A 16,156-nucleotide genomic window follows, 5' to 3' on the forward strand; every position below is an offset into this window, starting at 1 on the left:
AAGAAGAGTCTAAGGACAGGGGAAGACTTCCAATAGTTTTTTGCATGAGGAAAAAATGCTATAAGAGTTGAAGAACAAGTGTTGTAGGTGATAAGCCTATGGGTTGTTGAAAAAGTTTTAGAGGTTCTTGTTGTTACCATAAGGAGAGTGACTTCAGTCCTTTGTATCTTTGTTTAAGGAAGTGATAGTTAGATGGGCCTTACCATTGTAACCTTTGTAAACTTCATTCTTTTTAATAAAGTTTAGTTACTTATCTTGGGTTCTCTCCTAACATTGTAGTATTGTGGTTTGCATATTAGTATCTCTTATAGAGCTGTAATGAGTGTACCACTACCAGAATTGAGGAGAATCATCTATTATGAGTTTCATCAATTGAGACTTCCAATGTTCAAATTCTCTTGCAATAATTATGATCAAATTTTAATATGGCCTATTATGCATGGATAATTAATTTTAAAGGAAGATAATAATGCTTTTATAAGATTGGAAATAAGGGAATCAATGAAAAAAAGGCCGGTAATATTGAGTTTGGTGTGAAAATTTTGGTGAGGAAGCATACATGCATATTGCAATTAAATCTAAGCATTTAATGTCACTCAAAACAATTGGTTTTATTGTAAATATCACCTGTGTAAGCAAATGAGTTGAATTATAAATTACTATCCTCAAACTCACATTGAAAAGTTTTAAAAGGAAAATGAAAAAATATAGGAATGACTTTAAAGTGAAATTAAGTAAATGTAAATAAAATCCTCTAAAAGAAAAGGACAAAGTTGTAAAGGGATTCAAAAGATTTAGGAGAGGTATTTGTGATTTAGAATGATATGGAATACCCATAGCCATTAATAGTTTTAGATTTATGTTTTTGCATTGTAAAACTATTTTCTCATGTGAATAAGAGGTCAAAGTTAGCCAATTTTTTAAGACAGGGAGATATGTTAATGAAATTAGTTTTTTTATCTCTTATGTTTTATTTTAGTTTTTATGGATAGTAGCTCCTTGTTTGCGGGGCTTTTGTCTTGATGCTTGTTATCATTCCCTTATTTTTCTTACTAACTATAAGATGTAACACTAAGGAATTTGTAAGTTTCCTTTATTTTCAATTGTAAATTCACATATAACATAATTTTACATGAAGTAATATCATCTATTGACAATTGATGCTATATTCATGCATGTGGAGAACGGTAAGTTGGCGGTTCCTTGATGATTGTAGAATTTTCTTGATTATTTAAGAGAATTCTACTTGTGTTTGGCATTGAATGTAGCTAATAGATTTTTCTCCCATTTTCTTTACCTCCACTTATGTGATGCCAAACTATTTTTTGTATTGGTAATCTTATGGGATTAGTATATATCACATTTCACTTGCATTATGCATAGCATAGCAGATGCATTTTATTTAAAAAAGAAATGGTGGATCAAGCCATGACCGGTAAAACCATAAAGCAACTAGAGTAAGGCCTAATTAAACCTTTTCGTTAGGTAACTTTACACAATTAACGAAGGACATTTTCAAATTTCAATAAATTCCACTTGAAGTAGTCTCAATAATGACCTCTATGGAACAATATTTTACTTGTAAATTTAAATATGGAATAATACCATCTTTTAATCTTGAAATAAAATTTCTAAATACTTATACTTAATTTAAAACTTATTTTAAATATAAAAAAAACAAATTACTCGCCTAAAACCAAAAATAAAATAATTTAATTTAGAAAAAAAGAACCCAACCAATTATATAGCCCATAATTAATTATAAACCATTGTTAATACACAATGGTACATACTCTACACTAAATCTAAATATATTACTACTAAATCTAATAACTTCTTTCCATTATTAAAAAAATAACATTGACACCAAACCAACATACCCTTAGTGATGTTTGAATCCACCGACCACAGGGTTAAGAGCTGTCCACTATCTACCCAATCTACAAAGGAAACCAAACAGCACATCATTTAAGCACTCCACGCGAAATACATATAATTATATTTCAAGAACTTATATATTTTATACGTGTTGCACAAGGGTTTTAGACACCTTGTGGCTGTAGTTTAGTGGTGAGAATTCCACGTTGTGGCCGTGGAGACCTGGGCTCGAATCCCAGCAGCCACATTTTAATATTTGCTTTCTCTCAGAAATCACCTGTTGATTAGTGATGAAAGTTAAAGAAATTTATGGTTGGGAAATTTTTTCACAAGTATTTTCTTAGCTTCTAATTGACCATTCAGAGATGTCCCTCCCTCCATTGTATCAATGAAAAAGAGGGTTAAGATTAAGAATTGAAGGGAAAGAGGCTCGAACCCTCGACGTTGGGTGGGTTTTCCAGCATTTCTTCCTCAAATAATACATCAATGTCTAAAAGTTAAAATTAAAAACTGCGTCCAAAGAGCTCGAGGACCACTCGAGCGTCGTCGAGCCTCTCTAAAATAAAAGAATAAAATTCTAAAAAATAAGAATATTTGAATGAATATATTAATTATTTAATTAAAAATTAAATAGTGTCTAGAAATCTTCGGCAAAATCACATAATCAACCTTTTGTCGAAGATTTTGCCGAAGATTTCTAGACAATGTTATGGATCACAGAAGTCTAAATTCCTTAATTAAAAATTAAATAATATATATTATATATGGGTTAATTATTTTATTTTTTAAATATTTATATTATTTTTTTAGAATATTTGAATGAATATATTATTTATTTAATTAAAAATTAAATAATATATATATTATTATGATGATGGTGGTGGTTAATTTAATTAATTTATTTTATTTTTTTAATACCTATATTAAAAAAAATTTGATTTTATTTTTATTTTTTAGAATTTTATTATTTGAATATTTTTATTTTGATTTTTGTTTTAAGTTTGATCTGAATTGGTTATTTTTATTCATATTTAAATATAAATATTTAATTTATATTTGTAATTTTATTCATACAAATTGAGTGGGCTTAATGGTTAAGAGCATGTGTTTCCTTTTAAGAGGTTCTGAGTTCAAAACCGAAGACGGTAGAGTATGTATGCCTTCCTAGACTTAGCAATTAAATGGTTGCACGGAGGTGTGTCCCTTGTCCCATAACCAAAGGGTCTCATACACTAATTTGGTATCTAGCTAGGAGGTGACCTTAAAATTGGATGATGATAATAATAATTATTTCATATAGCATTTTATTCCAAATAATTTAATTATTGAATCTAAATATTTGACTCAATATCTAACCATAACTTAATAATAGATTTAATTTTAATATAATTCAATATAAATATTTGATTTTATATAATAAATTATTATTTTATTAGTTAAATTTATTTATTTATATTTTAATAAAAAAATTAACTTAGTCTTCATCTAAATATTTGACTTTTTCAGGAATTGACTTTTTCAAAATTTGACTCAAGTCAACTTTAATATCCTAAGGGTCCTTTGTCCCATAACCAAAGGGTCTCATACACTAATTTGGTATCTAAATTGGTCGTGACCTTAAAATTGGATAATAATTATTATTATTATTTCATATAGCATTTTATTCCAAATAATTTAATTATTGAATCTAAATATTTGACTCAATATCTAACCATAACTTAATAATAGAATTAATTTTAATATAATTCAATATAAATATTTAATTTTATATAATAAATTATTATTTTATTAGTTAAGTTTTATTCTTATTTATTTATATTTTAATAACAAAAATTAACTTAGTCTTCATCTAAATATTTGACTTTTTCAAAATTTGACTTAAGTCAACTTTAATATCCTAAAAATCATTGTCGGTAAAAATATTAAGGATCTCTACATTGGTCTATCTATTTAATCTGGTGTCATGATCTGATTCTCCATCTTGTCCTCACGATAAACTAGATGGTTCAAAAGACATCGATAAATGATCTCTAATGTGATTTCTCCAAAAAAAAATTCCTAACACATAAGATATGAATCACAAAAACCTAAATTCAATGAAAATAAGAAATATTATAAAATTGAATTAATTCATAATATTTTAAATATTATTATAACGCAATGGGTATGGGGCTGACTTGCATTTAGTTAAGTCAAATATATGCTTTTCTTTTTAATTTAATAAAGTTTAACTATATAAACTAATTTTTATTTTTATTTTTTATTTTCTACAAATTTTTTATTAGTATTTATCTCTATTGTTATTGGATGAGAATTTAAACATCTTATTGCACAATACATCGTAGATTGTGATTTTGCAATCATTACTTTCTATTAATTCATTATATTCATTCTTGTCATATCAATAGATTTTATAAACTAATAACTAACAATTGCACCAGATGTTGCAAAGAAAACGTCGTAAGGCAGTAGCATATGGAAGAACATAGATAAAGAGAGATGTGATATGTTATGTAATCTAGATGTTGTCAAGTTTAAAATTTCCTTAGGACATTTCCCACATCTTGTGCCTGCCCACTCCAGGCCACTTATAATGGTTGTCTTGACTTTAACGAAGCACTTCAAAAAAATCTTTTGGAAGTAATCATTTTCAAGAAATGAAATGTTGCATTGGTTTTTGGGATGGGGAATGACAGGGATGGCGATGAGTCCCAAGGATGCTAGAAGGAATCCCCAATCTTTCCTAGGGATGACATGTTAATGACTACAATAATACCAACAATAATACCTTCTCTTGGGCTGCCTCAAAGGGCATTGACTCAATTCTATGGTCACTTCATCTCCCTGAATGATAGATTAGTCATCTTCAAATCAATGAAGGAAGCTTATAGATTACCATATGCTCTCCCTTTCTTTTCATTTACCTACATCCTATTATTTTACTACTATTGATAATATTACAACAATAACAAATATTAAAAAAATATTAAAAAAAAATTAGACTTCATCATAAACATTTGTAGTTGCTCGTAAGCACAATAGTATGCACTTTTGATAAAAAATGGGTGGGAAAAGTGATCACATTGTCGAATCAACAATGCCCATTGTCAAAACAAAACATACACAGAAAGAACATCCATAAAATCTGCTTAGAACTCCCCTGAATTATGCTTGTGATGTCCCTAACATCAATGAAATTAGCCCAAAACTTCTTCAGAACTGCCAACAACTGTCCCCAACGAAGTCCTTGACAGTTCTGTAATGTTTCCTAGGGGTCCCCAAGTCCTTGAAATTTCATAATGTTGGGTATGAGTCCCCATGCAACATAGGATAAATGTAAAATTTTTCGCAAAATTATGCAAGTCCTAAAAGATTTTCCTAGAAATTTTGAGATCAATTGAAAGCAACACATATGGTAAACAAAAAACCATTGTTATAGATCTGACCCAAAAATATATGATAATAGAAATAAATCCAAGAATAACAAGATCTGAATATAGAAATGCTTCTTCTTTATTGATATCAAACCCTTAAGGTAGGGCAACACCATACATTCACTCCTTAAGGAAGGAGAACACTCCACAAGCCATATGCATGTTCATACAATATTCCTTAACATCTCTCAATGTGGAGTCTCTAGCCTTTATATAGGCCTCACACATACAATACCATGGGTCATTACCATGGTTCCCTCAATACCATCTATCTAATACCATGGGCCCATTACATTATTACTAACTACTTGTGGTCCCTTACATGATACGGGTTAACCACCTTATTTATTACTATGACCCATCCCATTATTACATTATTCCCTTGGGTACCTCCCTTTGTACCCCATATTATCTCCCTTAGGTATATAACATTCCACCCCCCTTAGCATGTTTCGTCCCTGAAATATGGGAAGAACACAAATAATAAGATCTACTAAAAAGAGTAGTTCACTGGTACCATGCAGGTGCATCTAGCCATCTAAGAGAAAGGTGAACCCTCAATCTCTCTGGTGCCTCGCTCGCTTGAGATGGAAGTTGACCATGGCAGCTCTTTTGTGTTGATGTGTAGTAGGTGGATCTTCGCTCCTCTCTATCTGTCATGCGGGGGTTGTTGTCATTGTAGCTAATTGGTTGCCCTCTTGTTGGTTGTTGTCTTGCGGGGTGATGTGGGTGATGATATGTTGAAGTTTTAACCCACGATGTCGTTTTCTTTAATTCACCCCTAACTGGAGCCTGACTGTTATCTGGTGCATGTTGTGGTGCCTGCTATGGTGTCTTATCTTCCAATATTACTTCAACCACTGAGCCCTCATCTGATGTATCAACACCTGTATCCTTTTTTACTTCAGCCTTTGTTTGCGTTTGATTATTGATCATCAATGGCTCATCATCTGATATGCCAGTCCCTGGAACATCTTTTGCTTCAGCCTCCTTGGACTATACCTGTTTATTAATGGAAATATCCTGTAATGTAATTTTCTTCTTTTTATACCAGAGCTTCAAGAATTTCTTTTGCACATTAATATTGATAGTACCCACTGATTCCATCCAAGGATATCCCAAAACAACATCCATATTATCCATCTCTAAAGTATAAAAATCACCATGCAACACATACTTATACACTTAAACATCCTCATCATCCACCTGTGTGTTTTCAATGTGTTTTGCTGGAACTTGCAATTTTTTTTCCAAATTAACATTGATAAAATTATGCTTGCAACTAGGATTTATAGAAACAATGATCTTCTCCTTCTGAATCAATCCATGAACCTGCAATAAGGAGATACCAGCAGAAAATAACCCTTTAGGTTTCTTGGTTTCCTTCTTTCCTGTAAAAATAAAATCTTTGCTAGGTTGTGTGTCTGTCTGTGTGAGCTTAGTAAGAGGACCCACAAGATTAGATTTACGGTCAAAGTGGTCACAAATAGATTTTGCGAACATCTGCCAAGTAGTTGTCCTTGGATGGCATTTTTGATGACACTGCCACCATTGCCATCTTTCATGGTCCAAGTACATGATTCCCACACTCAGCTGAGTCGCATCATCCATGATGTAATTCAATCTGAAATATTTCTCCATTTGTGCTAGCCATCTAGTCGGATGAGAGCCATCAAATTTATACACGTCCCTCAAACTCTGATCTAGGCCCGCCATCACAAAAAAAATTGGCGAAAATTTGAAATGGCCACAATTCCGTCAATATTGCTCAGAATCCCTATTATGACCTATTTTGGAAATGGAACAACCATTCTACATCTGCCCATGTGATAGAAATCCTGATCCAAGCATTGGAATTTCAGATCTGTGGTGCAACTCTCCCGCCGTCACCAAAAATTCTGAAAAAAAAGAGTTGATTTTAAATCAGCGATATCTCCCTCATCCGGACTCCGATTCGACTGATTTTCTTTTTTGAAATCGGGTATTTTTTCACAAAGAATCCAGATCTATACTTAGATTTTACAGATTTTGCCCAAAAACGTACAGATCTGCGCCGCAAACTCGTTGCCCCGAAAAAATGTCTGCAACACCACTGATTTTTAGATCAGCGATATCTCCTTCATCCGGACTCCGATTTGGCCGTTTTTTTTTTGAAATCGGGTATTTTTTTGCAAAGAATCCAGATCTGCAATTAGATTTTGTAGATTTTTCCCCAAAACGTACAGATATGATCTGCAAACTTGCCGCCCCAGAAATCCTGCAAAAAATAAAAAAATTCTCCACTTTTTGCCCAAGAAAGTGCTATGATACTACTTGTTATAGATTTGACCCAAAAATATATGATAATAGAAATAAATCCAAGAATAAAAAGCTCTGAATATAGAAATGCTTCTTCTTTATTGATATCAAACCCTTAAGGTAGGGCAACACCATATATTCACTCCTTAAGGAAGGAGAACACTCCACAAGCCATATGCATGTTCATACAATATTCCTTGACATCTCTCAATGTGGAGTCTCTAGCCTTTATATAGGCCTCATACATACAATACCATGGGTCATTACCATGGTTTCTTCAATACCATGGGCCCATTACATTATTACTAACTACTTGTGGTCCCTTACATGATACGGGTTAACCACCTTATTTATTACTATGGCCCATCCCATTATTACATTATTCCCTTGGGTACCTCCCTTTGTACCCCATATTACCCCCCTAGGCATATAACAACAACACATAGGCTAATAGCCTTTTTCATCATTTTTGCTTTCTTTTCTCGCCCATGTTAGTTCTTAACATGATATTAGAACATATTTAGTCTTAAGGGCCTAATACTGTTATGATACATTTTCATGGAGTATTTGCAATTTGCAGTGATGCTTGAGAAGTTCTGCTAAGTTGAACATAAGGCCATGGTAGAGTTATGAAACACTAATATTATCAGAGCCATGAGGATCTTATGGTATGTGAAAGGTGTAAGGGTTTTGTGAAATTGTTGTGTTGCCAGAAATGTGAGTTTGTAAGAGATCTACATCCAAAGGTTTGACCTTTGTGGAAGAGTAGATATGATCCACTACAATGAGCCAAAAATAAATAAGTAAATTTAGGGCAAGGCATAAGAAAGTGAAACTTATTATTCCAATCAATTAACTATGGGGCTTGACATAGTGATTTATTGTGTGGTTCAACATACAGATGAGTCTTTATTGTGAGCCTGAGATCTACCAAGAGGAGGATCGAAGCACTGAGGTTTGCATTGCCTCCAAAAGCACAAAAGACTTGTCATTATGTTAATTTCCTTCTATGAATTCCATCATCCAAGCTTAATTTTGGTTCAATTTTTGTAAATTTGGTTTGCTTGCACCTAAATGCATAACTCTTTGGTTGAGATTATTGATAAAGATTTGCTTGTAGCCATTATTTTTGAAGAAGTTGAATATTCCAATTGTGTCAAAGTTTTGTAATGGCGTGATGATTTCAGATTTAAGATATAGCCCATAAGGCTCTCAAACTTTTCATTTCCTGCAGGATTATTGCAACAAAGAAAGTGAAATTTTTACTCTTTGAAATTGAATCTAGGTGCCAATTTAACAAGTTTGTAGCAGAAGTCTCACAACTTTGTTAAATGTGAATCTAATGGTAATCAATTGAAAGCTGGATTGTTTGGCATTTTTTAAGGAGGCCTAGCAGAATCTAGTGTTCCATTTCTTAAATTGAAATGAATGAGCAGATTGCTAAATTTTTACCAAGAAATCTTTTTCTTATGTCGAATGCATACAGGGGAGAATAATTTCAGGGTCATTCTGTTGAAATGTGGAGCTTGTCATTTATGTCAACCCAAACAACACTAGAAGATGCCCCACCTTTTTTCGACCAAAATGACATGGAAATTGATGGTTTTTCGAGTTTGTATCACCTTTGTTGGATTCTCCTCGTCGAGCTAATTCTGATGGCATGTGGCATGCCCTAAGAGCCATCATGGTTTGTGAGTTATGCTTGTTTGAAGAAGAAGGACCCAACTAGTGGGAAAACCCCAAAGGGTGATAATGTGGCACCTCTTCCTTGATCATGTCATGAGGCCCCTCACCAAGACTTAAAATAATATTTCTTGTGGAAAAAAGATTAAATGTTTTAAAATCAAGGGCATGTGAGGGTTTTAGGTTTTAGGCTTGAAAGGCATATTAAATTTCAAAATTCAAAAACCCTAAAGGTGTTTTCCTTCTACAATTGAATTTAAAATTTAAAATTCTCCCTCCAAAAGGGAATTTGGTTGCCTTCTTAGAAGCCCTCCAAAAACTATAAAAAGGCTCTAATATCTCACCTCCATGGTATGCATTGAATGAATATCTTTTGAATCAATTGTGCTCTGAAATAATCTCGACCCCTGTGGAGCATTGAAGAATCAAACAAGAGGGCTTGAAGTATCGGTTTTGTGGTTTGGATATCATTCTGGGATTTGTTTATATTGGAAGAAGGTTTCATTGATATCAGCCATGGGATTGCAAGAGGGTTTTGTGTGGCAAATATTATTCTCCATCTCCAAGTCTCAGTTCACTTAAAGGTAATAATTTTGAGCATTGTATGGCTCATTCAGAAGTGTGGAATTGTTAAAGAGCTTGTTTGAAGTGAATTGCAAACAAAATGTATGGTTCACTTCTTGTGCAACTTTTGGCCTTCACTTGTTGGTAATACAAAGACCTTACAACACAGGAGATTTTCAAGTATAGTGACAAGTTTTGGAAGGGTTTGATATCGTTGAATTGAAGTAGTTTTCATCCATCTCAGTGTTTCATCTCTATTCAAATCAGCAAAGAGCATTAACTGGTATAGCTAAAACCACAGTCCTGAACATGAGAAGTTTTGTGCGGTTCCTAAAGGGATAAATTCTAAGCATAAGAGACAGTTTATTCTTGTGTTTGTAGGGCCAATCCCTGCGATCATATTTGGAAACTCTGTGGTGGAGCTAACCAAAGCACTTCAAGACTGAATCTTCACATATTCTGAAGCATTACAGTGGTATAGTTTGAAGGATCTCAGTTTATTCACATGCCCTATATTATGCAGTCTTCATCCTTGTCTCATTACCACATAAAATTTTTGAAGATAGAAGGAGTACATTAAGATTCTGAATTTCAGCTTTCTAAGGAAGGTTATTTCTATGATTTGTTGAAGGAACCAACAAAGAAGGGTAATTCCTTTGTTTTGGTCTCTTGTTTTTTGGCATCCCAGACTAGCGAGGATTTGTTGTATATACTTGGGGATTCATTTGTGTATATTGTTGACCTAGTAGCAGTTTTGAAGGGCAGATATTAGAGATGGCCTAATCACCAATCTTCTACGACATTTCCATTTTATGTGGCTCTAAACTTATGCATGCTTCTTGTGCATTCTTTTGCAATATATTTTTTGGTAATACAAGGCCCTTCAAACACAAAAACTCCTCAAGCATAGGGCCAACTCTAATCCAGTGAGATCTAATCCAGTGGCATAGGGGTAGGTGACAGGGGGTAGATATTTGCAATTCTGCTTCAAGTGCCATAGTAGCTTGAATTCCTTTGATGTCTTGGACACAATAATGGTACCTCTGGTAGGTCCTTCAATATCTACCAGGAAACTATCATCATCTCTAGCTCCCGTTTTTCTAGCAAGAAAGTATGTTGTATATTGTCCCAAAAGTTGATGGTGGTTCAAAATGATGGTCTCAGATCTATTGGAGCTAGAGGCCTATCCACATGCCACCTACTCATAATAAAATTTAATGGTGACCAAATCCGACTTTTCTATCAACTCAAATTCCTGCATTTACAATCTTTTGACACAAAGGCTTCCCTTCTGTAGGGACCTAATGAAAGACACTCTCCTTGTTCTAAGAATTGATATATTCCAATAATCAAGCAAGAAAATGTATCTTAGGCCCTATCTTTGAATATTTTGTTTTGGTTTCAATTGTGATGTCCCAACCTAAACTCTCTATCAGACCTTGAATTTTAAGGCAGCATACATCAAACCGTTCTCATAGCTTCTGAGGCTAGCAACCCTCAGCTTCATTATTGGAGTGATTATGGACAATAATAATTGTTGTAAATTGAAAGAAATTTCATAATAGAAATGAAATATAACTGTAGAATTTTTGGGATAAGTGATGGCTAAGAAGCCTATTTCATAATGTAGTTATCATCTAGATTGGTGTGGGAGTTGTTTAAGGAAGATGTCGAAATCAATGGGTATCCTTTAGACCTCGAACAAGAACCCAATGGCTATCATAATCTAAGATTTATGATAGAGCTATTGAAATTGATAAGATGCTAATCTACCAACGCCTTACTTCCTTACAAATAATAAGCACAAATCTATTATTTCAAAAACCCTAAATTACAATACACAATGGTTTCCTACTTTTAAGAGACAAAACGTTTTTCACTCCTCCAAATGATTGACCCTAAAAATGAGTAGAATTGGTCCTTATATAGGCCAATTAGTCCTTTTTTACATTAAAACAACAAATAATTTTGAAACAAAATGTATTAGAAGAGTTGTCTCTATTTTTTTCCTTTTATTGAATCATTTGTTTTTTTATCTTCCATGCTACCTTTGTTCATGTCTTTTATATTTTCTATTGTCTCTTTGAGATCCTTGCTGCCTTGTAGTAGGCTGATGAGGTCTTTCTTGTATCTAAAATTGTTGTTGAAGCTATGGTTGATGTTGCAGATATAGTTGTTGTAACAATTGTGCTGCAAGCTGTGACTGTTGAGAGCGCTGAGCAGGTTAAGTAGGTTGTTGAGAGACTGCTTGAGAAGATTAAAATGCTTGAGGCTATTGCATCCATCAAGCCTGGTGGACTTGTTGCTGACTGGATGGGAGGTACTTTTCTAAGGCGGTGTAGTTGGCAATATGCGTCCACTGTGGCCCCATGGGATAGTGATGATTTCTCATTTCCATTAGTTCCAACTCTAATCCAGTGACATAGGTGTAGGTTAAAAGGGGTATATATTTGTAATTTTGCCTTAGGTGCCATAGAAGATTGAATTCCTTTAATGTCTTGGACAAAATAATGCTACCTCTGATAGGTCCCTCAACATTTGCCAGGAAAAAATCATCATCTATGACTCTATGCAACAACTCCTTTTAGTATTCTAAGTTATATATGTCCGCATGTCCATCCCAAGGAGTTTATAAGCCCCTTGAAAACATTCTTGTAGCCATTCATGTGGGCAATGACCTTTTGTCTTTTTGTTTGCACTCTGTTAATTAACATCCTTGAGCAATCACCCTGTTGGTCTGTTCGATTACAGTTACCCTATCAGTTATCCCATTAACATCCAATATTTATATGTGCAAGGACTTAAGAATTTCATTAATTATGTGACTTACATTAGCTGCGTATCCCAGTGCTTTAGTATATATCTCAATTTCCTTGATGGTTGAATCGTCCAATTCCAACTCATCCTACATCAATTGAACTGGGAAAAACTGGGTTGAAGAACTGGTCCACAAAATAATACCTAACATACTCAAATTTAAATTAAAAAATAGATTCATGTAACAATGTAAATCTAAACCATTCAAAATACCACAAGGTCATCTCAAGCATTCCAAGGGATATCACTGGTGCTATACAATTTTGAAGATGTAATATATCATTCTTGAAGCACACGTATTGGAGAAACCAGATAAGTCCAAGAATAAGGTAGGCTAAAGACAAAACCATAGAATTTAAATAAAGGTGCTAACCTGCCTGGAAAATAGCCTGTTGGATTCTTCCACATAATGTTTCCATTGATAATAGTACCTTTTAGTTGCGGATCACATAACATAAAACAAATGTTTTACATGCCATACTTTGTGATATAGATGGTGTCTAGATGTGTCTTTTCTTCCAAATTATTCCCCTGGAATACAAGGAATGCAGCAAGGCCAGTTTGGCTCATCAACAAATCAGTGTACAATGATCTCCAATTTTTTACAATCTTCTAACTTGGCAAGCTCTGAACTACAACATAGTGTAGTGGCTCCACCATTTGGATTGCCACTAATATTATCCCTCTCCTTTGTCTTGAAAATAACTGCTTCAATAAGTCCAATGCTAAGCTCCATTTCATCAATGCTCAGAAGCAGATTCTTGAGTCCTGCATAATGATTGAATTAAACCTGCCAAATAGAATTAAAATCTCATTTCTCACAGAAATTTGTGGAAACTTGTAACATGAGGAATATTGGTAGGAAATGGACATTAAAATCGACTAGAAACAAAACCACATGCTCAAGATTCAAATACAAAGAAGCTCCAAACTGGGCAAGAAGGAAGTAGAAACTTTCATAAGCTTGAGATTCCCAAAATCATTAAGATTCAAATTCTTCCTATACATTGCAATGTATCTCCACTTAAAGCGTGGGTAGAGTTGCGTGTGCCACTATAGGAAATCTATTTTTAACAAGTGATGGGGAACTGTCTTACAAAATCTGTAGCAATAACAAGAATTCTATAGTTAAGAAGATAGAGAATAGAGCTAGGTGAGTCAATGAAAAGAAGCATTGTAGGAAACTGTAAAAAAACTCTTAATTTAACTAAAATTGTTCTAATAGTTTACTAAGCCAACCAACAATCCACAGTTGTATTTATAACCCATTGATATATTGTGCAGGAGTTGAATTTAGTGAGAGACTCACTTACTATTCCATTGCCTCAAACTTCATCATCTATTTGACCAATGTATTGCATGAAGGGTTTGCAGCCTCTGCTACAAATTTCAACTATTGGACAGGGCAACAAAAATTTTTCCCCTGCTTGGAGGATTCAGAGCAGATTCTTACAGTGGAAAATTCATTTGCGGGTATCGAGCATCTACTGAGATGGGTTCACCCAACCTGGCCTCGCCCTCCTTGACTTTAAGCTAGCCTCACCCTCCTTGACTTCAAGATTTACTATGTCAGCTCTTGGTTTTGTAAGTACTTTTTTCTCGGCTCCAGGGTGAGGGGCTATGGATCTCCGTTTATGCGTTCAATCAAATCGTGCAACTTGTGAAATAGATCAATAATGAACCTTCACCTATTCTGAAGCATTACAATGGTACGGTTTGAAGGATATTAGTTTATTCACATGCCCTATATTATGCAGTCTTCATCCTTGTCTCATTACCACATGAAATTTGCCGAATATAGAAGGAGCACATTAAGAGTCTAAATTTCAGCTTTCTAAGGAAGGTTATTTCTGCGATTTGTTGAAGGAACCAATAAAGAAGGGTAATGCCTTTGTTTTGGTATCTTGTTTATTGACATCCCAGACTAGCGAGGATTTGTTGTATATACTTCGGGATTCATTTGTGTATATTGTTGACCTAGTAGCAGTTTTGAAGGGCAGATCTCAAAGATGGCATACCAATCTTCTACCACATTTCCATTCTATGTGGCTATAAACTTATGCATGCTTCTTGTGCATTCTTTTGAAATATATTTTTTTAGTAATACAAGGTCCTTCAAACACAAAAACTCCTCCAGCATAGTTCCAACTCTAATCCAATGGCATAGGTGTAGGTGGCAAGGGGTAGATATTTGCAAATCTGCCTTAGGTGCCATAGTATCTTTAATTCCTTTGATATCTTGGACACAATAATGCTACCTTTGATAGGTCCTTCAATATCTTCCAACGAACTATCATCATCTTTGGCTCCCTTTTTGCTAGCAAGAAAGTATGTTGTATATTGTCCCAAAAGTTTATGGTGGTTCAAAATGATGGTCTTGGATCTATTGGAGCTGTAGGCCTCTCCACATGCCACCTACTCATAATCACATTTAATGTGACTAGATCTGACTTTCTATCAACTGAAATTCCTGCAATTACATTCTTTTTGCTTCAGAGGTTTCCCTTCCGTAGGAACCTGATGAAAGACACTCTCCTTGTTATAAGAATTGATATATGCCAATAATCAAGAAAGAAAATGCATCTTAGGCCCTATCTTTGCATATCCTGTGTTGGTTTCAATTGTGATGTCCCAACCTGAACTCTCTATCAGACCTTGAATTTTAAGGCAACAGACATCAAACCATTCTCATAGCTTCTGAGGCTAGCAACCCTCAGCTTGATTATTGGAGTGATTATGGATAGTAATAATTGTTGTAAATTGAAAGAAATGTCATAACAAAAATGAAAGATAACCGTAGAATTTTCAGGATAAGTGATGGCTAAGAAGCCTATTGCATAATCTAGTGATCAAACCTTGAACAAGAACCCAATGGCTATAAGAATCTAATATTTATGATAGAACTATTGAAATTGCTAAGATGATAATCTACCAAGGCCTTACTTCCTTACAAATAATAATCACAAATCTATTATTTCAAAAACCCTAAATTACAATACATAGTGGTTTCCTACTTTTAAGAGACATTTTTTTACTCCTCCAAATGATCGACCCTAACAATGAGTCGAATTGGTCCTTATATAGGCCAATTAGCCCTTTTTACATTAAAACAACAAAGAATTTTGAAACAAAATGTATTAGGACAATTGTCTCTGATTTTGTCCTTTAGTGAATCATTTGTATTTTATCTTCCATGCTGCCTTTGCTGATGTATTTTATATTGTCTATTGTCTCTTTGAGATCCCTGCTGCCTTGCAGTAGGCTGCTGAGGTCTTGCCTGTATCTGAAATTGTTGTTGAAGCTATGGTTGATGCTATGGATATAGCTGTTGTAACAATTGTGGTGCAAGTTGTGACTGCTGAGAGGGTTGAACAGGTTGGGAAGGTTGTTGAGAGATTGTCTGAGAAGATGATGATGCTTGAGGCTACTTCATCCATTGAGCACGGTGGACCTGTTGCTGACTGGATGGGAGATAATTTTCC

General features: G+C 34.1%; 1 non-coding gene across 1 annotated transcript; it reads left to right on the forward strand.

The window, feature by feature from the left end:
- Positions 1-2,053: 2,053 nt before the first annotated feature.
- Positions 2,054-2,125, forward strand: TRNAH-GUG (transfer RNA histidin (anticodon GUG)). Its single transcript has one exon. It is a non-coding gene; the product is annotated as a tRNA-His (tRNA).
- Positions 2,126-16,156: the final 14,031 nt, after the last annotated feature.

Source organism: Pinus tabuliformis, chromosome Q, assembly GCF_031772625.1.
Source record: "Pinus tabuliformis cultivar Carrire ecotype Pingquan chromosome Q, CPIR1, whole genome shotgun sequence".
NCBI classification, from domain to species: Eukaryota; Viridiplantae; Streptophyta; class Pinopsida; order Pinales; family Pinaceae; genus Pinus; species Pinus tabuliformis.